Here is a 26,452-nt window from a genome sequence, read left to right as displayed (position 1 = left end):
GACTGTTAATTTAACGAGCTCACATCATTTTCATCTTCTCCATAGCAGTGGGGAGCAGGACCGGTGGGTGTGAACGAGTGAAAGAACAGAGGAGCGCAAAGGAAGCGTCGCGCGTCCAGCCATCTGTATTAAATATGTTTCTGATATATAGCTTTTCTCCACACAATCTTTCTGAGTAAACATTTCCTGTGACATTTCCTATGTAAATTCCCTTTTCTATGCTTAGATTTTCAGATACCACTTCACAAGATCTGGGTCTTATTCCTGCAGTCTAGTTGAAACAGGAGCTATAAATAAACGTCATTCTTATGAGTGCAAACATGCCTCCTTTCTATGTAAATTTTGTTTATTATGCATGCATTATTCACAAAAGTTCTATTTTCCTGATGCAATAAAATTCACCAGCAGATCGCAACAAGAGCAATGACAAAACACAACCATCCAATCAATTCCCCATGAAATCATATTCCGTCCTACATTTTTGTCTTGTTCGAGAAGCCTTTCACTTGGATCTGCGTCACAATAGGGGAGGAAAGAATATCGCAACTTCCGTTTCATGCTGACTTTAACAGTGTACTATTAATGCTGACGAAAAATAGTTGGTAAACTGAATTTTGAAAACTGACATTTTTATAGCGATCATGGCTGCAGTAATGAGGGTGCATACAGGCTGTACAATGTATGCACTGTTACACATAAGAAATTAGATACATCATGTATGATCACCTTTCTCTTGGGGTGACAGTAAAAAGTTTCTCAGAAAAAGTAATCTCATAAACTTGTCTCATAAAGTTACATAATTATAGGATTTATAGGTGAGAAAAAAAAACTAATCTGGATGTCACGGTTCGATGCATACATGTCAGGCGACGAATATAGTCAGTCACAGGCAATCCACACTCCAATCTAGAAGGGGGCGTGCACAACACTGTTTGCAAACCACCACAACAGGAAAAATCTAGGCACCAACCAAGCTGCAACCTTCCTGTCACTGTATAAGTGACTTAAACTGCAATTCATCGACTGGCCGCTAGAGACAGGCTCCAAAAGAGAGTCAATCCCATATACCCCCCATGTTAATATGCCCAACTTTACAGCAGGAAAAAAATATGTTTACAGTCTGGTCCAAAAAGTGGTTTTGGTCTATATAGCTAATTTTGCCCTTCGTGACAACTGTGAGGGGGGTGAATTTTTGTATAACTCATCCGTTTAAATCATATTAAGCCTTAAAGTTCTGCATAATTCTGCATAATTAAGGGAGTGGCCACTTGAGTGACAGGCGGATTGCCGCTGCTGTCACTACTAGCTGTTTGTCTGCTGTCTGTTAGCCGCCACGTCAGCTCAGCTAATCCCGCCTCTTTGCCCATTTTCGTTTATCCGGGAGTGATGCGCGGTGACGTGCTGCCAAGATGGCGACTGCCGGCTCCACCCACTTTGTTCTTTAAAAATGCTCTTCAGAAACCTACGGGTGATGTCACGGACACCATGCCCATATTTTTTTACAGTCTATGGCACCAACTCAAAAAGTTCAGACGGCAAGCAAAAGCTTGCTAGTAGCCTATACGTTGAGTTTCCATTCATTTTTGTGGTGCGCTCCACAAACTTAACGGAAAGGAAACCGGGACGGCAGAAAGTGGCATCATGTTTGTTTTCTTTATTTTACAAAAGCACAATATTTTGTTTTTTATTGTGAGGATACACTCGAATAATGTCTTACTCTTATCTGTATGACTATAAATGATGGCGTATTTTAAGTTGTTTCTGCTGTAATAATGAGACGAAATCATTTGGCATTGTGCCGATTTGTGTCGTGGAAGTCTCGCTACTATAGTCCAGTGATGAAATTTGCATGTCCTGAAAATGGAAAGCCGCAAGTGCTGTTAATGCTAACACATATCAGACGACATCATCCAGACGTGCCAATCACCGGAGCTAGGCAGAACAAAAACTAATATCTGCACAAGTTTTATTTTTCATTATTTTATTTATTTTGTACTTGTATGATACAGAGATGCTTTTCAGTTTTGTAGCTGATTGTGACCAAAAACCCTTTTTTTTATCAGCCCTACAAAAAAAATATGACCTATGCAAGAGAGCATTCTGTTTACTGCTTAGTGCTTAATACACTAAAGGAGGCTGTGCTGTACCAACTACCTCAGGGGGAACTAAATGCCACTAGGTGGAACAAACCATAATTTGCACTACTGTCTGTTCAAAATAAATGAAAAGGATGTTTTTTTTTTTCTTTTTCTTTCTGATGTACCGAACTCATATCAAAGCGTGACCCCAAAACCGAGTTAAATCAAACCATGACTTCTGTGTACACTCTCAGGAAAAAATGGTACAAAAGGTGCCACTAGGATGGTACCCTATAACAAGGGTTCTAATATGTACCATTAAAGGTGATCTAAGTAACTTTTTTACCTTAACTGAACAGCTTCGGAGTCATTGGAATGGTTATATTACTTATTTTGGGTTGAATGGTGGTCGTTACGCACCCCCCTGGTGCCCGTGAGCGGAAAATCCGCACTTGCAACTGCGTCGCAATCCGCGTCAGGAAGTATCGCGTGATATCAGGTCTCGCGATGTAAACAATTGCTTTACGGCCAAAAGAAATCTGCTAAAATGCTGTCATTATTGTGCTCCCTCACGCTGTTCGAACCCGAATGAAGAAGACGTTTTAAAGAATGTCCCATCTGCTTTGATGTCGTTGATCTACTAGCCATGGTGTCTGAGAATCGCCAACGAGTTTTTACAACAGTGTTGTCAAATATCTATTCCGAAGCTGTGGGGGGAGCTCTAGAGAGAAACCTGCGAGCAAAAAGCGAGAATACAGCGAAGAAATCCCGAAACAACTGAGCCCTGCTTTAAGGTACTAATATGTACACTTTTGGTACCAATATGTACCTTTGAGGTACTAATATGTACTCTTTAGGCACAAAAGTGCACATTTTGAAAGGGTACCGCCCCAGTGACAGCTACTGTTACACCCCTAATAACCAGCATACTTGGGGCATTTTAAAGAACCGATTTGTGTACCTGGGTCGCAGTAGTAGGGCAGTGGTCTACAAACAGAAAACTATGCCAAATTGCAAGCCTGGTGCATTCTTGCACTCCAACCTACAAAAAATCAGTGCCATGCAAATTGAGTTCAGCAATACGTGTTTCCATTGTTACCTGATTTGCATGATTCTTTTAGTTAAGAGGTCTTCAACAGGGGGTCGAAAACAATGCTGCGGGGGGTCTGCCAGTTATTTTTTGATCTCAAAAAAAAAAAATGCGCTTAGTAAAGATAAATATTATGATACTAAAGGCATGTTTCTATGCCAGGCTTAAAATTAAAAACGTATACAATATACAAAAATGCTTGTAAATGTCACCATGAAATCAAAAATGTTGTCAATGTTTTTAATGGAATATTACAGTATTTATTATAAATTAATTATCCGTGTACATCATTAGATTTTTTTTAATTCATGTGCCCTCTCAACCTTTAATCAAAAAAACTTATCCTCCCTCTTCTCATCTCTGATATGTTGACTGATTACAGCAATTGACCATCTTTACAATTTTATCTCTAAACTTCCGTTTTTGCGGTAGCTATTTCCATGCCATCACTGTCGAAGAGTGATTAGCTGGTGAAGTGGATTTACTTGTTACTGTAGAGTTAACGGAAGTTATCATGAGCATTGTAATGTTTGAATCGGATGTCAAATGTCAGATTTTAAAACAAGCGGCTCATTCATAAATCCATAAGATCTTACCTTCATGCTGTGGAAATACAAACAGGAAGACAGAACACAACGAGCGCAGCGCTAAAAAGGGGCGGGGCTACATAAGGTATATAGCAAACCACAGCAATCCAATCAATTCCCGATGGACAAAATCAAGTCCCGCCCTACATCTTTTCTTGTTTGAGAAGCCATTTCACTCAGATATAACACATTGTAATAGGGAAGAAAAGGCTAGTTCAGCTGTTGCCGACTTTAAGGCCCCTTTTTAGTAAATTGGGTGCTAAAACAAAGCAGATGGTGTGCGCAAATAAACAACATAATCAGCGGAAGTGATTCAATCTTTGTTTTATGTGCTTTCGGTACAAAACTAATGGCGACACAACTTGGTTCACAGTTCGTTCATCCACTACAGAAGGTGGTAGACTGTCACACTGCGTCTGTCCTTCTCTCGGCTCTCCGAACAGAGCAGCGACAGCCCAGTTCATCCGTGGAAAATGCCGTTATGCCCCGCAGGGAAGGGCTTGTGATCGGCTGCCTGTCTGCATGATCCCCCCTTGAGCCCTGATTCTATCTCGGCATTGAGCCATTTGCCAGATCTGCATGCTTAGATACACATGACTCCAAGGTTTCTGCTTTCCTTGGAATTAATGCAGCTTATCACTGTGCCATAAGTGTGTTGTTTGTGACATATAAAGCTTCCTGCGTCTGAATGCTAATTAGACTTTCTCTGTGGTACCATTTTGTGGCCAAACGTGGGAAGTGTGTTTGTTGTGTGCGGTGTCACCTACTGTAATGTGTGTGTGTGTGTGTGCTCATGCATGTTTGGGTGTGTGCGAAAGGAAGGAGAAGGTGAGAGAGCGAGAGCAGTGAGTCTGGCAGAGGCCAGCGGGGGTTTGCGTGTTGCCATGGAAATGTGAGGCAGGCTTGAAAGAGCAGTGCGGTTTGCCCAACAGGACATGTCTTAAATGGACCGAAGGAACACATGTGAACCTCTATTCCTCTCTCTATCGCTCGCTCATGCTCTCTTCAGTATTCATCATCTTTGTTTGCAGAGTGTTCGGCTTGCAGCGCTCCTGTCAGAATTCCTGCCAGTTTATAATGCAATACATTAAAACCTCTCAGGCTAATGTGGCTGAAATAATATATTGAATTACATTTAACCTGATTTATATTTTTTCATATTTAAAGTCATTATAGTAGCTATTGTCATGTTTCAGAGAGAAAAAAAAAATGTTAATAAAGAAAACCTATGTTCTGTGCAGTACATTTTGAGATATGACAGGAATAAACACATAATTAAGGCTCCATAATTTAGAAATAACAATTATTTTTAATAAAGTAATTCTTGATGTTTATACTGTAAAACAAAATGCTAACCTAAATTGTGCTGTATAAATAATTGGTTGTATTGAAGTAAAAATAATATAAAAACACTAATGTACATGAGTTAGCCTAACAATCCCTGAAAACATAGGATTAATCCAGCCTAAATTGAGTTGCTGGTCTTAGCTTGTTTAAACTGGTCTACCAGTCTGACTACAGGCCTGTTCCATAAAGTGTGTTAGGAACATTGGGGATTACAGTACAAAACCTGACTTGAATTAACCTAACAAATCGGGGCTAATCCGGTTCCATAAAGGACCATTTAAGTTCACTCAACCCATTAATTTGACCCTGGTTTAATGATATCATTTGATGTGCACGCTATTCGTAAGCAGCCCAGTGGCCGTGTGTTCACCAAAGCGTTTTAAGCCAGCTGAAAATGCCAGGCGCTCTGCTGAAAACACTTAGCTGCGGGCGCTTTTTTCAGTTTTTTATCAGTTGAGATGCTTTGCTTGCTATGATTGGGAATATCCGTGGAAGTGTTACTAGTAGCCTACCCCATTTCAGTGATTGATTGTTTCTACATAAAAATGTTGATCAAATGTAAATAATTTGCTCTGTATTTTGTTCTGTAATGCTGCGTTCACACCGAACGTGAATTGAGCGTCAAATTCGCTTCTATCGCGTCTAGTTGGACACTTGAACATTTTGAATCCACTCGCGCGTATAAAGCGAACGTTTGAAGCGAAACAGAGAGCAGAACAGAACAGCGGCTAGGGGTCATCGTCGCCGTACTTGGGTCCACCAGACCCTCTGGAGGCGTACCCAGTTTGGCGAGTTTCACTACGTGCTCCAGGAGCTGCGCCTGGACGACGGCCGCTTTCAGCGGTAAACGAATGACAAATCAAATGAAAAACTAAACAGTGCGAGCGAGGCTATTTTAGTCACATTAGAAAATGAAGTTGTAGGTTGTGTTTTAATAATTACGTAGCCTATCTTATTTATCTGAGGTAGGTTAAATTAAAGCAATACTCACGTATCCTTGCTCGATGAAGAATCAGTCAACACAATCCCAGCAAACACAGAACGTTCCCAGCAAACACATTTACATTGTGGCAACGTCTGTGGCACGTTGCATTTCTGCTATGGCAACGTCGCTGTCTACGTGCTCGCAACATTGTAACAACGTAGAATTGTAAGACGCGACGGCTGTAGCAACGTTGTTGCGCGACATTCAGTACACTTGCCGGTTTTGATTATAATTAGGCTAATTTACTAATAGCCCCATTAAATAATAATAAAGATAAACAATATTTAATATATATAGTGTACACTTTGAAGAGTAAAAAGAGTATATATATAAATATATATAGTGGGGAGAACAAGTATATTATACACTGCTGATTTTGCAGGTTTTCCTACTTACAAAGCATGTAGAGGTCTGTAATTTTTATCATAGGTACACTTCAACTGTGAGAGACGGAATCTAAAACAAAAATCCAGAAAAACACATTGGGCCCTATCTTGCACCCAGCGCAATTGACTTTGTACACCGATGCATGTATCATTCCTATTTTGCACCCGTGCTAAGCGCGCTTTTCCCTCCACAGAAGCACGTCGCTAAACTAGGGAATGAACTTGTGCTCCCTGGGTGGTTCAGCGCAAAAAAGGAGGCGGTTCAGCGCAAAAAATAGTTTACAATAGTTTACTCTTCAACTGTGAGTGACGGAATCTAAAACAAAAATCCAGAAAATCACATTGTATGATTTTTAAGTAATTAATTTGCATTTTATTGCATGACATAAGTATTTGATACATCAGAAAAGCAGAACTTAATATTTGGTACAGAAACCTTTGTTTGCAATTACAGAGATCATACGTTTCCTGTAGTTCTTGACCAGGTTTGCACACACTGCAGCAGGGATTTTGGCCCACTCTTCCATACAGACCTTCTCCAGATCCTTCAGGTTTCGGGGCTGTCGCTGGGCAATACAGACTTTCAGCTCCCTCCAAAGATTTTCTATTGGGTTCAGGTCTGGAGACTGGCTAGGCCACTCCAGGACCTTTTAAACTATTGTAAACTATTTTTTCCTGGTTAGTGGCGCAAACGTTCCTTCATGCTATTTTGCAGGTTTAGAAAACAATTGCGCCACTAACCAGGAAAAAATAGTTTAAAGTCAGTGGCCCGTTGCGATATAGATAGATAGATAGATAGATAGATAGATAGATAGATAGATAGATAGATAGATAGATAGATAGATAGATAGATAGATAGATAGACAGACAATTTATTATAAAAGCATACATCTAGCTTGCACATTTACCCAAATTATCATACGCCTGTTTAACCGAAGTTAATTTGGGTGGGTTTCTCCATTTCAATGTAACTTCTCTCTTTTACGGCCGTGACGAGAGCGTTGCTCTCCTCGGCTGTGAACCGCTCCTGGCAAATCCGCCGTTACAATAGCAATCCGCTATGGAAAAAACGCGTCTGCTCTTAAAGGGAATGTGAGATGACGCTCTGATTGGTTTATTTCACGTTACGCCCAAACCACACCTATGAATAATGAAGCTACTTCAGACCAACCCATTTTAGATTTGCGCCTGGCGCAAGAGTCATTTATCCCGCCGGGAAAATAGCAACAGCGCCCAAGACCCGCCCACAAAGTTATTTGCGCTTTGCGCTTGACACTTGCGTTTCAGATCGTTAAAATAGGGCCCATTGTATGATTTTTAAATAATTAATTTGCATTTTATTGCATGACATAAGTATTTGATCACCTACCAACCAGTAAGAATTCCGGCTCTCACAGACCTGTTAGTTTTTCTTTAAGAAGCCCTCCTGTTCTCCACTCATTACCTGTATTAACTGCACCTGTTTGAACTTGTTACCTGTATAAAAGACACCTGTCCACACACTCAATCAAACAGACTCCAACCTCTCCACAATGGCCAAGACCAGAGAGCTGTGTAAGGACATCAGGGATAAAATTGTAGACCTGCACAAGGCTGGGATGGGCTACAGGACAATAGGCAAGCAGCTTGGTGAGAAGGCAACAACTGTTGGCGCAATTATTAGAAAATGGAAGAAGTTCAAGATGACGGTCAATCTCCCTCGGTCTGGGGCACCATGCAAGATCTCACCTTGTGAGGCATCAATGATCATGAGGAAGATGAGGGATCAGCCCAGAACTACACGGCAGGACCTGGTCAATGACCTGAAGAGAGCTGGAACCACAGTCTCAAAGAAAACCATTAGTAACACACTACGCCGTCATGGATTAAAATCCTGCAGCGCATGCAAGGTCTCCCTGCTCAAGCCAGCGCATGTCCAGGCCCATCTGAAGTTTTCCAATGACCATCTGGATGATCCAGAGGAGGAATGGGAGAAGGTCATGTGGTCTGATGAGACAAAAATAGAGCTTTTTGGTCTAAACTCCACTTGCCGTGTTTGGAGGAAGAAGAAGGATGAGTACAATCCCAAGAACACCATCCCAACCGTGAAGCATGGAGGTGGAAACATCATTCTTTGGGGATGCATTTCTGCAAAGGGGACAGGATAACTGCACCGTACTGAGGGGAGGATGGATGGGGCCATGTATCGCGAGATCTTGGCCAACAACCTCCTTCCCTCAGTAAGAGCATTGAAGATGGGTCATGGCTGGGTCTTCCAGCATGACAACGACCCGAAACACACAGCCAGGGCAACTAAGGAGTGGCTCCGTAAGAAGCATCTCAAGGTCCTGGAGTGGCCTAGCCAGTCTCCAGACCTGAACCCAATAGAAAATCTTTGGAGGGAGCTGAAAGTCTGTATTGCCCAGCGACAGCCCCGAAACCTGAAGGATCTGGAGAAGGTCTGTATGGAAGAGTGGGCCAAAATCCCTGCTGCAGTGTGTGCAAACCTGGTCAAGAACTACAGGAAACGTATGATCTCTGTAATTGCAAACAAAGGTTTCTGTACCAAATATTAAGTTCTGCTTTTCTGATGTATCAAATACTTATGTCATGCAATAAAATGCAAATTAATTACTTAAAAATCATACAATGTGATTTTCTGGATTTTTGTTTTAGATTCCGTCACTCACAGTTGAAGAGTACCTTACAGACTTCTACATGCTTTGTAAGTGGGAAAACCTGCAAAATCGGCAGCGTATCAAATACTTGTTCTCCCCACTGTATATATATATATATATATATATATATATAATTATCTAACATCTGACTAATTACAAATTAACGTCGAAACATAAAATGCTAAATGGGGGATATCTATAGGCCTATAGAGCATAAAAACAAAAAATTGTCAGAACGTCATCTCTCAGTTGCTGAACGTCGCGCAACATCGTTGCTACAGCCCTGTCGCGTCTTACAATTCTACGTTGTTACAATGTTGCAAGCACGTAGACAGCGACGTTGCCATAGCAGAAATGCAACGTGCCACAGACGTTGCCACAATGTAAATGTGTTTGCTGGGATGAGCCCAACGGGCGGTTTAAAAGGCTGATTTTCGCGCTTCAGGGCAGTGACGAGTACTAATATCATCCAGTGGTTGTCCAGACACACTCGGCACAACCTTAAGCAATGTCCCTGAACGGTGGTTTAATGTCAACATTGTGACAACGCTGTAACAACTTTCACCACACAACGTAGTTATAGCTGGGTAGGCTAATTACTGAGCTTAGATGAGCAAATGTCTGTTCCTCTTACCAGTTAAAATTCAGTCTGTGCTTTTGTTATTATCTATTTTCATTTTTTATTTAGTGATTTAGTGAAAAAAGAATTTTGTTTAGATTGTAATGTTCTAATAATAACTGTAAAAGTTACTACTGCTGCCTTAAACAAAACCAGAGAGAACTGTATACATTTTTAAACTATCTAATTAAATGTTGACCACAATACATTCAAACTGTCAGTAAGAAAAGAAAACTTGTAGGTTATAGGTCCTTGTAGGTTAACTGAAAAAAGTCTGGCTTATTTGGTAAACTTGTTTTATGGAACAGCCCTCAGTTGTTATTGTTAACTAAAACTAGAAATATTACAAATTGTTTTAGTTGAAATCAAATCAAATATAAATATTAGATGAAAAAATAAAATTACTAAGTTGAAATACTAAAATGACTTAAACTAGTATAACATTAAAATAAATTAAAGCTAAATAGAAATATTAACAAAAACTAATAAAAATGACAAAAGTATGTAACATTACAATGAAAACTAAAAAATAAATAAATAATATTTAAAATATGATCATTTAATCATTTAAAATATTAACAAATACTCTAAAAGTATATAAATAATGCTAAAATACCACTAAGCCCGATCTGGTGTTCTAGCCTGACCAGCTGAAAATTTCCCAAAATCCCTCTAAAACCAGTCTACAGATGAGCCTGGGAGACCAGTTAAGTTAGTCTGGTTTAAGATGGTTTTCTCACCTGGTCACACAAAGCGTTAAATCCAGTTAAAATAGCTCTTCAAGATAACAACCACACATTCTTTCACAGTGGTTTCGATTCTGAAAAGCTTCTATAAATGTTAAGAATAATTTACCTTAGTATGTATTAATCAAGTTATATTTCCATTGCTGGATGAATTAAATCAACAAACGAACAGAACGCACTCATACAATTGAGATAATATCTGGAGGAGAGCACTCTACCCTTTGGAAAATAAGAGAAAAAAGAGAGTGCAATTTTCACTCAAGCTTCTATTTATCACAGGTCAGTGTTTGACATTCTAAATTTGCTGAGACAAGGAGCCGCCGCAAACGTGGGCCGATACATTTACAAATCCTCGCTCGCTCAGAGATCTTTATTTAGAGAAATAAACAAGGAACAACAATCCTGAAACGCAGAAGAATGAATGTGACCTTTACCGAACGGAATCAAGTCTGACACGCATTAAATTAATATCACAAATCAGTTTGAGTGATTTGCTTATTTTGTACAATCATTTTAGTTGGCAGAATCTGCTCTGCCATGTATCTAGGCAACCGAGTCGATGCGTTTGTGACCCCTCTGGGAATAGTGAAAGGGAAGATGTACATTTAAATTAGGTTAAAACCACAGTTTGTTTCTGCTCTACATTTCTTTTTATCACCAGCATATTAACTCCTGTCACGTCTGTCATTCCTTCAATCTGCTTTGCTTTTCATTAAGCCTCTTTGCCTGTCACACTGTACTTAGCACAAACAAAGCGATGGAAGGAGGAATCCTCAGAAGTGGCTCATCGTCGTGATTGGGTTTTGCCTTGGGTTTGCGTGCAGCCCCATGGTCCCGATCACGGACACTTTTTTTTAAATCACACGTCCTTGAGGCGTTTTCACACCCGGGCCTTAAGTGCAGCCGCGTCGATGTGAACAGGTGAATGCACTCATGCTGTGAAGCATCCAGGTAAGTGTCCCACTTCCCTGTTTAGAATGGTGATGTCATGACCTGGTATTGAAAAGCACCTGGGGAAACAAGCAGCAGAGTGTGAATGAAATCTGTCAGTCAGGCTCACGATTCTACGTTTAGCCGTCACTGTCGGCCTGTTGTGAAGCTCTTTCAAAAAGATGTGTTTTTAAATAAACAAAAGCCTGAAAACACTGCAACTCCTCTTTGGTAATCCACTAGAGTTAAGCTGTTTGGGCCTAACAGGGACTCGGATGAGAGGGTTCCTGGCTAAGACTGACTTGGCCTGTTCACATTAAGAGCACATTTTTCCACAAACAAGATTTTATTTCTTACAGACCTATCACTCGCAAACATGCACACACACACACACACACATGCACTGGTTTTCATGTTTTATGGGGACTTTTCATATAGGCATAATGATTTTTATACAGTACAAACTGTATGTTCTATCCCCTAACCCTACCCTTAAACCAACCCATTACAGAAAACCTTCTGCATTTTTGACTTTTTCAAAACACTTAAATCAGTATGATTTATAAGCTGTTTTCCTAATGGGGGCCAAAACAATTTACCATTAGGGTCAAAATTTACTAGTATTACTATCCTTGTGGGGACGTTTAGTCCCGGTAACGTATAGGGAATACCAGGTACACACACACACATACAGTATAAATATACATACATACATCTGGTTTCACAGACAGGGCTTAGATTAAGCCAGGATTAGGCCTTGGTTCAATTAGGACATTTAAGTAGCTTTTTTAAACATGCCTTAGAAAAAACACATTACTGGTGTGCATCTTGAGACAAAACAATGGCACTGACATATTTGAAGTTATGTCAATGCATGTTGCTTTCAGTTAAAACAGCTCAAACATGCATTTTAGACTGGGACTAGGTTTAAGCCTTGTCTGTGAATCCGGAGGCATGTGTGTATATACAGTCCTTATGAAGCCCATCCTACCAGAAAGTGCGATGTGCTCTGATTGGTCAGCTGAATATTATTTCTGGTGCAGTTTTGGGGATTCTGGCACAATATTGGTCCAGTTGTGGGTGAGTTCTGGGGGAAAGCTGGTGGCAGTTTGACCAATTTCTGGCTGACATCTGGGGAATCTGGTACTGTTATGGGCCAGTTATGACTTTTGGTTTGCTTCCGGCATGGATCTGGTTTACTTTCGGCAAGTAGCTTTTGGGCCAATCTCGGACTGTAATTCCATGTGATATGTGGGCCAAACTCGCAGCTGAAATTCAACTAGATTCAGCCATTCCAATTTGCTACCTGGGATGGGTTGTGATTGTTCAACCACTTCGAGTGTGTTTGGAAAATGTCATGCCCCTTACCGTAACCTTGAGTTTCAACACTCTACTAACACAACTTAACCAGGACTTGTCCCCTTTATTGTGCGTATGCCTTGGGGAATTATTTTAACAAGGAATATTGTGATTTGTTCATTCCTGGAAGAAAACTCAAGATTACTTGAGGCATTTCAGGGAGTTCAGAAACAGTGCTTCAAACTCACAGTGCTTTCAGATGGAGCAGCGTTTACAGAGCCGTACATCAATGACAAGCTGCGCATAACAAATAATCACAGCTTTTGCAATTTCATAATCGCGATAATCCAAAATCGGTTAAGCTCGATTTCCATGTTAATTGTGATTAATCGTGCAGCCCTAGTGCTTAGCCTCTGGAGTGACTTTGTGCTTTGTAACATTGCAGACCTTTTTCATGCTCAAACAGCAACATTAAGAAGGTTTAAAAAAGGTAAAAATAAACATTATTTCTTTATTCAGTTCTGGCTCTGTATTCAGTTGCTATTTCCTTAGATTTTTTGTTTTGTTTTGTTTTGTTCTCGATTTGTTCACTTGAAAACACCAACAACTGCTCATAAATCAAAGCTCTTGTATGTGAAAAAATGTTACTGCAGGCATGCAGAAATAACACTTCTAATGACATAACATTTCTATTAAAGTGTAAAGTTTGGCATTTTGAAGTGTCTTTTGACAGCTCTGAAATGATTTATGAAATGAGATTCTTGAAAACGCTCTCTCTAGGGTTCCATATTCTCTTTCCAGTCAAATAATGAAATTACACTTCATTTCGTTATACATCAAAGAATACAAAACGTATATTTAATTGAGCTATTCTGCAAGATTTTCATCAATTCATTTGTGCATGAACTTCATTAGTTTTTTTTTTTTTTTTATCAAGAAGTAAATCTTATTGCTATATCAGACTACAAGCATTCAGTGGAGTCGGTGAACCTGATGGCAGCAACACCTGTTGAGGCAAGTGTGGGCAAAGATAACTCAAGAAATCTTTCCTGACTTTTTGTCATCATTAAAATTCCCAGGGCACTTCTTGCAGGAAAGCTAGGGTGATAACCTGGCACCTTGGATAAATTTCCCACCGCGGCTTATAGTCTCCTTCATCAAAGAGAAAATTCTCTCCTGCCCTTCAACGATAAGTAGTGAGCGCCCATGGCCAGCCTGAGTACTTTTGCAGGGTTTACAGCGCAATTACATATAGAAGTGTCCAGTAAAAATAATGAACATGCTCTTTTACATGTGTATAATTATGTCGTGGAACAGTCTGTAATTACACTTTGTTGTTGTTGTTATTCATATTAATTAGAAATAATGAATTAGCATAAGCAACATGGGATCTATAATGTAAAGTGTTGTAGAGTGATTTAGTTTCTGATACTACAGCTCCTGCATCTCATGGATTTTTACTAAGAAATTGCCAGACACGAATTCCTTGCAGATCCTGATTATACAAAACCCTACAAGTGCCATTAAAGGGTTGGTTCACCCAAAAATGAAAATTCTGTCAGTAATTACTCACCCTCATGTTGTTCCAACCCCGTTCTTTCTTCTGAACACAAATTAAGATATTTTTGATTAAATCTGAGAGCTGGCTCACTCCTTCATAGACTGTGTAACAGCGCAGCGCTTCTGGGTTGTACATCAGAACATAGGCTCACTATTGGCTGACGCTGGTCATGTGTGTGATGCATGTGATGCTGGCCAATAGTGAGCCTACGTTCTGACGTACAACCCAGAAGCGCTGCGCTGTTACACTACGTGAACTCATTCAGAGGCCCACACAGAAGAAAATGAATAGTTGAATAAAGTCGTTATTTTTGGGGTGGGTTTGCGCACAAAAAAGTATTGTCGTCGCTTGATAAACTTAAGGTTGAGCTACTGTAGTCACTTGGACTATTTTAACGATTTCATTACTTTTCTGGGATGGCAGATATCGATTACCTAGCAGCCTATGAAGGAGTGAGCCAGCTCTCAGATTTCATCAAAAATATCTTAATTTGTGTTACGAAGATGAACGAAAGTATACAGGGTTGGAACAACATGAGGGTGAGTAATCACTGACAGAATTTTCATTTTTGGGTGAACTAACCCTTTAATGAGTTCTCAAAACGCTGTTAAAATCGACAGCTTTTAGTGAAAAGTTTCATAATGCCACTTTAGACTTTAGAAGGGATCCACTAAAGGCCATTTTCACAAAATGAGTCTATTTAAATAATATGTCAAATATTCTCCTCAATGAGAAAATTACTACAAGGTTTTATAGTGTTTTATAAGCTCCAGCAATTTTGAACCTTGTTTTAGGTGGAACGGCGTTGTCTACGGTTTATGAGTCTCTACTTTTACAGGGTTGTAAAGGTTCGGCAATTGCAAAACTTGCTGAAAAAGTCTAAAATTAAAACTTTAAAAGTCAAAACCTGCCTCACCACAAGATCAAAACTCAAATCAGTTGAAATTTCTTTGCCCTTAAAACTGTTAGGTGGTCACAAATATGTTACTTCCTGTCAAAATAGCATCTAATCTTTACAAAACTGTCATTTGCATCATTGAACCAATGTTACATACAGCATTGTCTGGGTTTACAAACTTTATTTTTAAAGGTATAGTTAACTTAAAAATTCAAATTCTGCCATCATTTACAGTTGCTGTACCCCATTGACTTCCATAGTAGGAAAAAAAAAATACTATGGAAGTCAATGGGGTCCATCGACTCTTGGTTACCGACATTCTTCAAAATATCTTCTTTTGTGTTCAGCAGAAGAAAGAAATGCATACAGGTTTGAAACAACTTGAGGGTGAGTAAATGATGACAGAATTTTCATTTTTAAGTGAACTATTCCTTTAAGGCAGCTCATTTGGTTGTAAGATCTTGTTTTAGATGGAACAGGCTTGTTGTTAAAATGTCATGTTTTAGTTACAATACAATTATGCGTCCTTGCATACTATCACAGAAAATTAAGTTAAAGGTTTTCTAGTTGTGGCGCACAATTACTTTTAGCTGTGAGTAATTATGATGGCTTTGTTTACTTCATGTGCTCCAAATATTTTCTCTATGAACAATCTCTTTAAATGTCAGAATGCTTCCATATTTGGTTCTCGCAGCTCCGAGCCTTTCTTGACCCCCAACCCCTGCCAAGTCTTAATGGCCTTTTCTCCAACCGTAAGCAGATGGAATATTTACAGTATACATCCTTTTCCTCTGTAACCAGTGTCTTCAGAAGAGCATTTCCACAGTTCACGGTAAGGTCTGTCCACCTCTTATTCTTCTGGGTGAACATCCCCCTCATGCCGCAGGGTGTGTCTGAGGAGGCACTGAAGGGGGGGTCGGCACATCTGGCCGTGTCCTGCATGGGTTGAGAATGCTGCAGGAAGGTGAGGATAAGGACACAGACATTTTAGTATCTGTTTTTTGAAAGTATAATACTAAGCTTTTAAAATAGAAAGGTTTTTTTTCTTCTGTGGAATACATAAGAAGATATTCTGAAGAATCTTCAACACCTTCCCATTGACTTTCAAAATGCCTTCTTTTGTGTTCCACAGAAGAGTTTTCAAGTTAAAATCCTTAAAATAAGAGTTTTACCTTAAATAACATCTTTTTATTTCAAGTTATTTCATTAATTATAAATTTACTTTGGAAGCAACATTCAGATAATGTATTTTTAATACAAGTGTGCTAATTTATGCTAGGAATGTGCTAAAACGTGTTAGCAACATGTTACATCGTGCTAGCGATGTGCTAAAACATGCTAGCAATGTATTAAAAAAATGATAGCAATGTGCTAAAACATGCCAGCAATATGCCAATTAATGCTAGTAACATGATAATTCATGCTAGTAACATGCTAATGCATCTTTTTATTTCAAGTTATTTCTTTAAATAAGGAATTAACTTGGCAAACAACATTCAGATAATGTATTTTTAATACAAGTGTATGTTATCTGACATGCTAATTTATGTTAGCAGTATGCTAAAACATGTTAACAACATGTTAAATCATGCTAGCAATGTGCTAAAACATGCTAATTCATGTTAACAAAATGCTAAATCATGTTGGCAACATGTTAATTAAAGTTAGCAATATGTTAAAACATGCTGGCAAAATGCTAATTCATGCTAGCAATGTGTTGAAACATGCTAGCAAACATGCCAATTCATGCTACCAACGTGCTAATTCATCTTTTTTATTTCAAGTTATTTCTTTAAATAAATAAAAATTATTGGGAAACAACATTCAGATAATGTTTTTTTTTTTAATTATATATACAATTTTAATTTATAAACAAGTTACAAACAAGTGAAAAAATCCACCACTGCAGTAAGAGAAGATACAAAAGACACAATAATACCTTATGCAGTGTTGCTTCTCAAGTAAATGTATCTTGTTTCAATGATTTTGGGATATTTTTTGCCGAAAAACAAATAAACAACAACAAATTAAAAGCTCATTAAAAAGTAATTTTTCCCCAGTAGGCTATGATATCTACACACACAAAACAGTTGAGGAGTAAAAGAACGACAGGAAAAAAGAAAATTAGGAAATGTTGCTAATCAGATTCAAACTCACATTTCCCATATAAGTGCCAGGGCTCAATGGCTGCAGACAGCAAGGGGAGTTTTGTGTTTTGCTCTACAGCATTCAAATTGGTTAATTAAGATTTGACAGATGAACTCGCACCTCGATTAGACTTGTCAATTAATTAACATCACGTCAATGGCGATAAGAATTTAGAGTGTTCTGGAGTCACTATGTTCGGTATTTACTCTAATTTCTGCTGCTATATGGTTACAGGTGATATTCATACTTATCTTGAGAATAGAAAAGCTACTTACCTTTGGTTTTTTGTTCATGAATATTGATCAGGACAATTTGAGTGTCACACCAGTTTTGAATCCCGAACACTGACTGTGTGAACGATGCCAATGTGTGCTAATGTCACTGCTAAACCATGGCTCAAGATAGCCCAACATATCTGAATCAATTTTAATGTGAATACAATGTGTGGTTAGAGTTCAGGTGAAATTTTGTGTTCAGGATACCCTTTCTCTTAAGGTGCTGCTCACGGAGAGGTGAAGGTAACTCCTTCGGCGGCAGATAATACCTCGACACTGCACTCCTGACACTTTCCGTTACAACATCAAAGAGGTACAGATCATGTAAACACAGAGCATATTACATCAAAGCAGAATACTTTATGTTTCTAACCCCTGACCCCCTCTTCCTCTCTCTTTTCAAACACCGTGGATTCCTGCATTTACTCTGCAAATAGGGCCAGCCGTGCTTTTTTGTTTTTCCACTCTCCTCGACTCGGAAAACTGCACTCGGGCTGCTGGGGAAATGTTTTCTTTGTTCCTAGCCAGAAGACAGTGAAACTCCTCAGAGCGCATTTGTGAATATTAATGCGAACATCCAACGGTACATACAATGTACATGAGGATGCCTGTGAAATACAAAACGCACCTGGGAACAGATATACACATGTACCATATAGTAAATGCCGAAAAGTTGGAGTCGGAGAATTTGTGTATTATCAGGATGTTCCGGCAGTGAAATGGGATGATATCTTCAAAGCTGGTCCGGACTCACATTTAGCTACTTCTGAGAGTGTGTATGTGATAAGCTGACAAATGAGACTAGGAGAGGCATGCGATTCAGACGAAAACACATCCGCAAACTTGATAATCTGTAAAACTAGGTGTGATGTATTTGCAAAATACAAAAGGGTAACAACGTATCAACAGCTGAGGATTTGTAGAAAGAGTCCATTGTTAACAACTAATTAGACGCACACCGTAATCATAAATTAATAACGTTCCAAGGGGCAGAATTAATCCTAATGGAAAAAAGCAGCTTAAAACGATACCAAACCTAGAGAAATGTGCAAATAGACACCGTTTGCACTAATCCACTCAAATCTGTGATATTGATTCAAAAGCATTTTTCTTTTCTCTTTTTTTTTTTTTCTTTTGACAAACCATTTCATTAGACCACTGTATCATTAAGAGGCTTAATATGCTGTTTTCTTTGCCGGCTGTCTTCTCTGCGTTTGGTGCGTGGGTAAAAAATGAGCATGATAGACATTAAAGCAGAGCTCTATCACTGTTGGCCATGTCGGATTGACGAGAGCCCCACCGCAGATCCCCACAGATGTAATCCCACTAAACAACCCGATGGCAGATAGCCTAGAAGGTGGAAAACAAGCATCTGCTGGAGGAGTAAACAGCACGGCAGGGAAAGAGGTGAAACGTGGCTGGGAGCATGTACACAGACATTAAACATATCTCTGAGAAAGAGAGAACTCAAAACGAAGTAAGCTGACTAATTTGAATTCCAACCACTTTGATATGCAAGTGGAGACATGATAAGACATGCCGTATTGTTCCTGTTTACTCAGTGGTAATTGCTGTGTAGAGGACATGAGCAGTAGGCCTATGTGATGTGCAGGACTGCAGTTTTGGGGTAAAATTACTGTAGCTCAACTGGTGGCGCAAAGTGCTACCAATATGTTATGGGTTCAATTCCAAGGGAACAGATATGAAGTACCTGTAAAGAGCTGTTCACACAGGAGTTGCTGCGAAATCGAGCAGACGCAGTCAAAACTTGTTGACCAGACCCTAATATGTGGTTGAAAAGTGCATGTTTACCTAGCCCAACAATTAAAAAAAATAGCCCAGACGGAATGCAAGAATACTCCCTGAGTGAATCATAAGATGCTTTGGCTAATAGCTAAGTTTGCTAAGTTTGTGAGGGAACTGCAGGGGGTTCAAAAGTTGATTAAAACTAACAATTAATTAAAGCATATTATTTATTATGGAGTAGATTACATATGAAATCAGTCACAAAATGTTGCAATTTTGTCTGATGCGCTGCGTGTTTCAGCGTGAAGCATGGCACTGTGTGCAGTTACACACGAGCAGTTAATGATCTGGGCCCGGTTTCCCGATAACGCTCACTCTTAGCGCGCTAAGAGAGCTCGAAAGATATATCTTACCAAAGGTGTTTATGTTCCTAAGTGTGTTCCCCGAACCATACCTTAGGAAGCTGCTTAAGATATACCTTCTTACGTGCGACGTTACCCGGCGCTGTCCGTGGCGATGGTGCTGAATTGTTTGATATCGATGGCTCGACAATCAATTATTCTCTCGTGCAGGGGCTGTTTATGTGAGAAAGCGGTGATCTTTATAAATGAAGCACTTCAGAAATAGTTGAAATTGCAATTTATTATGATTATTGGATATTATAAAAAATAATCCAAACTATAATAGCCTATAATAGCCTAGCCTACATATTTTAAAATTGTAACATATATTGCTGCCACAATGACCTTTTCAAAAATGTACGTGCCTTCTTCTCTTTCCCATTTCTGTTCGCTGAGGTGGAGCTGCGATGAAATATTGTTCTTGTAAATACTTTCCAGCATTTCAGTAATAAAAGTTTACATCTTGCGTACGGTGCTCGGCAGTGATCAAAAAGGATTTAAACCGTTTAAACTCAGAGATGTGGATTCAGACGGCAATTAAATTACCACACGACCTGTTTGTCAAAAAACAGAAGGTACTAATTTGGCCAGGGATTTTTACGCGGGTTGGGTGAGAAAAACACTGATATTATGGATTCGGACGGCACTAAAATCACCGACTTACCCCTGTAAATGTTTAAAATACCGGACGAGCCCATGAGAAACAATATTAGCGTCCGAATAGGACTTAACTGACAGTAGCCTATGCTTTCACTGGCCTTTAAAAGAGCGTTTTAATTAAATTAATAATATTGTATAATAATATAATTAAAAATCTAACAACAATCAGTGTAATGACAATTTTATTCTTTGCATGAAAACACTTGAATTAGCCTAATTTAATACTGTCTGGGTGTATTAAAACTTCAGAATTATATTCATATAGACCTGCAACAGTGATAAGGTAAAGCTAAGAGTGGTCCAGACCAACCTTATGAAAGTGTGACTTACAAAAGATATACTTAGCGTACGAACGTTTCGGGAACCGTCCCATAAGGTTAAGAGAGAGGTTAAGGAATAGGTTAAGAACTACTTAGAGATAAGAACGCTTTGGGAAACCGGGCCCAGGTTGTTTTCAGTGTCACAGAACGGTTCGATTCACTGTAAATGCTGCTCCAGACAAACTCCATCTCTGTATGTCACTTATAATATGCATTTGGAAAAGCAGGATAATATTATTTGCACTTTGATGTAATTTCCAACATTTTTTTAGATTTTAAATCTAATCAACTAAACCCAGAATAAAAGGTCTCCCTAAAAATGAAAAATAAATAAATTCCCGATAATAATTTTTTTTTAACAAGATAGAATTATATGAATAAATAACAGTTATATACAAACAAACAAATAAATGAATAGATAACATCATCACTTCAAATTTTAATTGCAGTCACCTGCAAGCCAAATGCAACACTGCTGTTCAAGAATAATGTGACAGTTTACTCTAAAAAGTAATATTCTCCAACACTGGACATTGAGGACACAGTGTAACTGAGGTTATTCTGTCGGCACTCAAGTTCCTCTCAAAGCTGCCCGATGCCTAAAGCACAAAGTCACGACATACAGAATTCATAAGTCATGACTTTCTAGTCTGAAACTCTCCTGTCTGTCCTACAACCTACAAACAGCTTCTGCCCTGTTTGCCCCTCCAGACGAGAACCAAGGTGGGTCATGTCCTGAATCCAGCCGGAGGAGGGTCAGGCTTCTGCTTGACACCCAAAGCATCAAAGCTTTACAGCTGAAGTCCAAAAAAATAATAATTTATTTGTTTATTTCACACAGTGGAACATAAATAATATAAAAGGGCTTGAATTTGTATTGAATTCACAGAGCTTAAAGTTTAGGCTGAAATGTCAGAATAGATGTCTGAGAAAAAAGAAGAAAAAAAATCCCTCTGTATGCCCTCTGTCTCCACTGACATGTTTTAACAACCTTTACAGGACATATACTACCCATCTTATATCTACTAGCTTTTTAATTAACACACAGAATGTTCTGTTTGACCTACTGTGCTCTGGAGGGGCTGACAGCTCATGTTGGTAATTGTCACCCAAAAAAAAAAAAAAGGCTCATTCTTTGTTCTCTCTAAATTAAGCCATCTCTCTTTTTCTCCAAATTAATCCACTCCATCTAAAACCTACTGTAACTGGCCCCTCCCCCTCATAACAGAAACTCCTCCTTTTTACTCTATTACTCATGCTCATTAAATTATAATGTGTTTTTAATCAGCTCATCACCTCTGGAATAGATCTGTGGAGATGATTTTCTCCTCCAGAGGAAAACCGTGCGGCTCAAAGGGTCTTTCATAACACAGGAGACTTTAAAGATATGTTTCATATGAGTATCAACATTGACATTTCTCCTACAATTCCTTTGGGAAATACAATAACTGAGCAGTTGCCCCCATCTCGCATTGGTTGGCTAAAAAAGTTAATGTGCATTTTAATGTTACATTTAAAGGAATATTGTTTTCAATAAAAGCTCATTTGACAGCATTTGTGGCATAATGTTACAAAGGGTAAGATGAAATTCTGATTAGAAAGATACTAAAAGGACTTTTACTTGCTAAAAAAAAGAATATACTATCAGTCAGATGACAGAAGGCATAAATTGTGTTCAACAGTCAGCAAAGTTTTTGTAAAAATGAGTAAATAATCGTTTATACAGTCAAGTTTAGTGTTTATGTTGTCACGGTGTCATGCCAACAACATTAGTAAAGGTTATGTGGTGGCAAACAAAATTATATCACTGAATAATAAGAGACAAACATTTGCAAAAGTCTTTGATGAGGTTTATTTTCTTGCAAGAAAAGGCCAGCGGTCATACAGTCACAGAGTGGCTACAGAATGTGACAGTGAAGGGAGGGCATCCTTCATCCTTTATAGTTTTGACTCCTAGAATGTTATCTTTCTAGGCCAATGATGGTGTTTTAACCATACTGTATGTGGAACATTCGTAGACTTGTTCATCATATTTTATCCTTGAGTGGAGGCCCTCCTGTCACATACCAATGCCCTTTATACCATTCCAAATACAGTTCCATATTAGAATAAGGTTTGTGTGTGCTCTTTTACTGTCATATGATGGTCACACACATCTTAAAGATAACATTTCTTCCACAATTAATAATTGGGTCATATGATGTGATTTCTTGTTTTCCTTTTTCTTTAGTGTGTTATGTAGCTGTTTGTGCATGTATAAGATCTGCAGAGTTCCAAAGCTCAAAGTCTCAAATGCAAAGAGATATTCTTTGTAAAAGTTAAGGCTCAGCCACGCCTTCCTAAAACGCTTCGTTCAAACACGCCCCCACAAATCTACGTCAGTGTGTGGGGCAGAGTTTCATAACACCGCCCAAATGTATACACATAGAAAGAGGCGTAACTTTTATTCTCATAAAAAGAGAGTATAAGTCATTATAATCAGTAATTATGTCCCCAATAAAATAAAACCTTACCAATCTGATACGTTCTGGTCCAGTCGCACCGGCAAAGTTGAACGATCAGCCCAGTCATCTGCATTTTCCGGATCAGATTCGGGCCCGATAAGGTAGTAAGCCATTATCACCTGTCCTTGTTGCTTTGGGAGCTGATGTTCCAAATATGGTAAGGGTCGTGACATTTTCGTCACACGCTTAAGGTATTCGGGCCAATCACGATGTACTAGATCGCTGGCCAATCAGAGCACACCGCGCTTTTCAGAACGATGAGCTTTGTAAAAATCGACGGCGGTTCATAGAGGAGCTACAATAATGTACGATATGTCTACTTTTTTTGAACCTAAAACCACGTAAAGACATTGCATTAAACCAAATACACAAAATAATGTTCTTTTTAGAACCATCATATGACCACTTTAACATGCATATTGCTTATGTCTTGTGGCCATTGAAACAGAGTATTTCTATGTTTATGAATTAGCCCCAATCACTTATTGTAAGTGCCTCGCTATTACCCAGATTTTTTTTTTTTTTAAGAAAAGGAGGGAGAAGTCGAAATTCATTTTTGTGGTAATCAATATTATGTCATAAATGCTGTCGATTATATAACCCACAATTATTCCTCTATTTCTTTAGCCTTGGTTTCCTTCCCATTTAATCCTATTGCAGTCTAGGAGAAACAATAGATATATTAAGATCCCATTTGGGATTTTTCTTTTCCTACGGGCTGTTTTTCGTCCTCTGTGAGTTCAACCACTGTACACTGGCTGAGAAAAATACAAGGCCAAACCTTTCTTCACTGTTTTTGACCAAACTTGTATCCGGCCCATAAATGAAAGCACCCAGAGGCAGGAAGCGTAAATAAAGTAAATTGCTATAGGATGCCATAACATGAGGCTGTTTGAAATAGAGGGTGAAGTGACAGTCATTTAAAAGCTCATCTGGCTGGGCTGGCATGGTGTTACTCAACAAGACAAATGGCTGGAGTAGTCAGCTTGCTGTAGAGGCTTCACCAGCAGCCAGAGGAAACCTACTTAATAGATATTACAAAGCAGAGCGAGAAAGTTTTGCACTGCTCTGCTCACACAAGATGTTTCTTAAAAGTCGCCCCTGTTTCTTTCCCCACAGTCTCTCCGCTTTTAGCCATCTCGGCATGCTGCGTTTTTCTCTAAACCTTTCATCACCTCTCCTTCCCAGCTGCCTTCAGCATCGCCTACACACAGCTGCCTCGAGCATGACTTCCCGGGCAGATGCTTCCTCTGGACACTAGAATAGAGATAGTGTATAAGTTCAATGTACATGATACAAGGACAGCGCTGTATATTTAACCACAGTCAAGGAGGAGGCAAATATAGAGACTCAATGTTTTATAAGGAAAGGTGTTTCCAGCTATGGGCACTTTGGCCCTGACTAAACTCTTAAAACAAACTTTTCACACTCTCGCTAGTTTAACTTGTCCAATAACTAATTTCAACAGTAGATATTCATATTTCATTTGGAGAATTTTGTGATTTTTTTTTCTGCAAAATCAAGAACATTTCCATAATATCTCAAATCATGTATTGTGTTTAATATCATTCTAGGATGGAAATGAATGGCAGAAATGTTAAAGCTGCCGTCGGCAAATTTTTTTTTTATCATATTCAGTGAAATCGACACTATAATCCGACAGAACAACATAAATAAGGTGGTTTTAGAAAAAAAACAGAGCTTCTAACTCCACCTGGAGCGTGTTATTTGTTTTGCAAAAATCCACCGCTCCCGCTTCATCAGGTCCAATCAGCGCAGGGGGGTGTGAGATCTGACTGTCAATCACAGGTCATGCACACGCACGCCACAGATCCCCTCTCCCTCGCGCTGACGCGCACGTTACAATATCACATGCACACGACACGCCTGATGTTCGCCTGCAGATTGTACGAAGCGTGATGGCGGAGAGAAAATCTACTAACAAGCTTCCAATTCCTCGGTTATTGCTATCTATGGATAGATTAGCCAGGGCAGCCTACCTCCGAGTCCATGGTGTTGATCGATGCTGAAGAGACGGACGCGTTCACAGAAAATCAGGTACACACGCACTGACGATGGGCGGGTGCTCGTTGGTAGTGGGGGAGGGGCATGAGAGTTGTAAACATTCAAAATTTTGGCTAAGTCGATCCAATCTGCCAGACTTGCCGACTGCAGCTTTAAAGAGGCCATAGTACTTGATTTTGATTTTGGAGTGTACTAGAATAGGTTTTCATGCTTGAATGTAAAAAAAACACACATTATTTTTCAGATATTTTACATTGTTGCTGCACCTCTCTTCCCAGTCTTTCTGTAATGCTCTGTTTAGTTCCTGTTGTCACATTCCACACACAAAAACAAGGATAGGATCCAAATGCAGTAAGTATTATTTAATAGGGTAATCCAATCTCATAAACAGTCCAGGCAGGGGTCAAAACCAAAGTAGCAATCCAACAAGAACAATACAAACAGACAAGAACAGACCTCTGAAGTGGCGTGATACATACAACAAGGACTCCGTGACACATACTAAAACAGACAGGGTTATATACACAGGGAAATGACAATGCTAATGGGGAATTGGCTGAGTGCAATAATTAGTGACAAGGGACAGCTGAGTGCAATGAAGAGACAAGGATCGTGGGGAATGTAGTTCAAAATGTGACAGACACCGTGAGGAAGGAGGACATCTAGTGGACACCTGGAGAACACAACCTGACACCGTGACACCTGTCTCATTGAAGCTCCTCCTCCCGAAAAGCACAATGTGCTCTGATTGGTCGGCTGGACCATTGTGTTGTGATTGGTCAGTTGCTTTGAGCATGTTTCAGAAATGCTTACCATAAGCGCGAGTTTCAACACACTACTAACTAAGTCAACCAGTATTCACCCTTTTTTGCGTATGCCTTATGCAGGAATTATTTAAATGAGGAATATTGTGATATGTTCATTCCCGGAAGAAAACTCAAGATTACAATCGAGGCGTTCATAAACAGTGCTTATACTGATATAGAAAATAACTCTCTTTGGAGTGACTTTGCAGTTTGTAACTTTGCAGACCTTTTTCATGCTCAAACAACAACATTATACACTAAAGAAATTTGAAAATATAAGGTCATCTTTAAACATTTTTGGAATAAAATTTGGACCATTTGGACTTTGTTTTCAATTTGCACTGTTTCCCTTGTTTTAATTGTTGTCATGGTTACAGATTAGGT

This window comes from Abramis brama (genome assembly GCF_963993115.1).
Source record: "Abramis brama genome assembly, chromosome: 25".
Classification (NCBI taxonomy): domain Eukaryota; kingdom Metazoa; phylum Chordata; class Actinopteri; order Cypriniformes; family Leuciscidae; genus Abramis; species Abramis brama.
This window is presented reverse-complemented; position numbering follows the sequence as displayed.